This window comes from Triticum dicoccoides, chromosome 2A (assembly GCF_002162155.2).
Source record: "Triticum dicoccoides isolate Atlit2015 ecotype Zavitan chromosome 2A, WEW_v2.0, whole genome shotgun sequence".
Classification (NCBI taxonomy): Eukaryota; Viridiplantae; Streptophyta; class Magnoliopsida; order Poales; family Poaceae; genus Triticum; species Triticum dicoccoides.
This window is the reverse complement of record NC_041382.1, coordinates 683,296,670-683,299,885: the sequence shown is the minus strand read 5'-3', so window position 1 is coordinate 683,299,885 and position 3,216 is coordinate 683,296,670.

Here is a 3,216-nt window from a genome sequence, read left to right as displayed (position 1 = left end):
CTCAAAACCCGTCAGCAAACTTCTGACGGCCTCATGCAATCCGCTTTCCGCGGACGAAATCCTTCCAATCACCGTACCCATCAATGCACGGTGCTCCTCTGAGATAGAAGCTCGCCCCAGCAGAATCATCAGCTCCTCCGACCGCGCATCGGACGGCGTCGGGCTCGTCCTATGACCTCCATCAAAGGCCAGACACGGAGAACCTTGGGGGGACATATGGCTACCTTCCACCCCTGCCGGATTCAGAGAAACCCTCTGCGACAACACCTCAGGGTCACCCGCCTCGCCAGGCGGTACGGCAGGGGGAGGCGTTCCACTCTCCATCATCTCCGGAAGAAGATCCCCCGAAGACGAGCTCTGCTGAGAAGGGCTGAGGTCCGAGCTACAAAGTAAAATTTCGGTTAATCTTCTCAGATAAAAAAGCAAGGATTTCTCTCATCCCTCTAAAGGAAAATCTTTCTCTACTTACGGCTCGCTGGAGGGCTGATCCCTTTGAGGGCGTAGTTCGGCCGAGGATCTTCCCGGCGTTGGACCCTCTGACGAGGACTTTTCCCCCCGCTTTGAGGCCATGGTCTCCGGGTCGTCAGAGGCGACCTTCTTCTTCCCCTTAGAAGAGGAATTGTCGGTTCTTCCCTTCGGAGCAGCCTCCTTCGAGGAGGCCATAGTTTCCTTGTCCTCCCCCTCACTTCCCTCCAAAGGCACGATCTTCAACATCCTAACTAGCACGGGATCCGGCCTGGTCTCAGGAAGGGGAGCCAGACACCTGATCAGCTTTGCCTTCGCTGTCCACTCCTGTTTAAAAGGACAGCTCTTTTAGGGGCGAATTTATGACAATTTTACGGATAGCGAGTCTGGGCACAAGGTTACTTACTAGAGTATCCGGGCGATTGCAGCTTAAACCTGCGTCCTCGGTCAAATCCGGACACATTGCTTGTGATCCGAAGAACATTTTATACATCTCCACGGGTGTTGCACCCATAAAATGCTGGAGAGCTCGTGGTCCCTCCGGATTAAACTCCCACAAACGAAGGGAGCGACGTTTGCCGGGCAGTGTTCGGCGAATCAGCATGACCTGCGTCACCTTGACCAGGTTTAGGTCTCTTTCTAAGAGATCCCTAATGCGGCCCTGCAACAAGGGCACATCTTTGGATAACCCCCAATCTAATCCTTTGTTGACCCATGACGCTAGCCGTGGTGGGGGACCCGAGCAAAAGGCAGGAGGCGCCACCCACTTGGCGCTCCTGGGAGCGGTGATATAGAACCACTCTCGTTGCCACAAGCCGAGCTCCTCTTGAAAGGAGCCCTCGGGCCATGGAGCATCAGCATCCTTACTTATGACAGCGCCTTCGCACTCTGCGTGTCGTCCCTCGATCATCTTCGGCTCCACTCCAAAAGTCTTGAGCCATAATCCGAAGTGAGGAGTAACACGGAGGAACGCTTCCCACACAACGATGAATGAGGAAATGTGGAGGATGGACTCCGGAGCTAAATCATGAAATTCCAGCCCATAATAGAACATCAGCCCCCTCACGAAGGGATCCATCGGGAAGCCTAACCCCCGAAGGAAGTGAGACATGAACACTATGCTCTCACCGGGCTGGGACTGGGAATAGCCCGCCTTTGAGCAGACAACCTATGCAAAATTTCGGCGGTCAAGAACTTAGCCTCCCTCAACTTTAGCACGTCCTCCTCCGTGACGGAGGAGGGCATCCATCGGGCTTGAAGGTCGGGACCGGACATTGTCGAAGGTACGAAGCGCCTGGAATCTGGAGCCTAGGGTGTTGGAACTCGAGACGACGGGCGAACTTGTTTTGAGATTAGAGAAAAGGAGTAAGGCCTTGGTCTCTTTATAAGAGGTTGAATACCAGGAGCCCTCCTCGTAACCGTTTGGGACTCGCCTTTAATCGAGAAGACATGCTAACAGGCACGATTGGGTTACCCACGTCCGTATTGATGAGAATCCCGTAAATAAAGGGGACACGATCTCTGCTTTGACAAGACGTGCCAAGGAAACCGCCTCGCAAAACACGCTAAGGTGGAAAAGTGAAAACGATTCGAATAAAGGCTTGGCCGTAGTGTGATGTCACGCTGTGGAATACGCCAGCGGAATAGATTTGTGTTAATATTATTCTCTCTGTGGCAATACGTGGAAACTTATTTTGCAGAGCCGGACACTACTCTTGGTGTTTACAAACTTTTATGAAGGATTTGGAGGAGGAACCCGCCTTGCAATGCCGAAGACAATCTGCGCGCCGGACTCGTCGTCATTGAAGCCTGGTTCAGGGGCTACTGAGGGAGTCCTGGATTAGGGGGTGTTCGGGTAGCCGGACTATACCTTCAGCCGGACTCCAGGACTATGAAGATACAAGATTGAAGACTTCGTCCCGTGTCCGGATGGGACTTTCCTTGGCGTGGAAGGCAAGCTTGGCGATGCGGATATTCAAGATCTCCTACCATTGTAACCGACTTTGTGTAACCCTAACCCTCTCCGGTGTCTATATAAACCGGAGGGTTTTAGTCCGTAGGACAACTTCATCATACAACAATCATACCATAGGCTAGCTTTTAGGGTTTAGCCTCCTTGATCTCGTGGTAGATCTACTCTTGTACTACCCATATCATCAATATTAATCAAGCAGGACGTAGGGTTTTACCTCCATCAAGAGGGCCCGAACCTGGGTAAAACATCGTGTTCCTTGCCTCCTGTTACCATCCGGCCTAGACGCACAGTTCGGGACCCCCTACCCGAGATCCGCCGGTTTTGACACCGACAAGAGGTGAAATGAAGACGTTAACATGTTGTAGGTTTACCTAGTCTAGTCAGGGGAGCTGGTAAGAAAGAGTGATTTAACGATGAACTTCATTAACATGTAATTGTTTTGTCGGTGTAAGTTTTTTTAGTACCCAAACCACCAAACCTTTTCAGTTTGCAAACATTGTTCTAAGAAATTAGTCACTCAACGCCGGTGCATGCTCTTCAACCACTCAAAATAAGGCGTGACGAAAGACATTGATAGTTTTTAACACTTTTGTAGTGATCTTGAAGACAAACATAAAGTATATAGCTAGGGAATCGATGATCGGGGGATAGGAAAATGAGCTTGCCACCCTTGGACAGGATCTTGGCCCGTCAACCTACTAGGAACTTATGACATTTTTCTATGATAGGAAGGAAGACATTAGGTGGTAGTCTTATTGGCGATAGTGGTAGCCCTA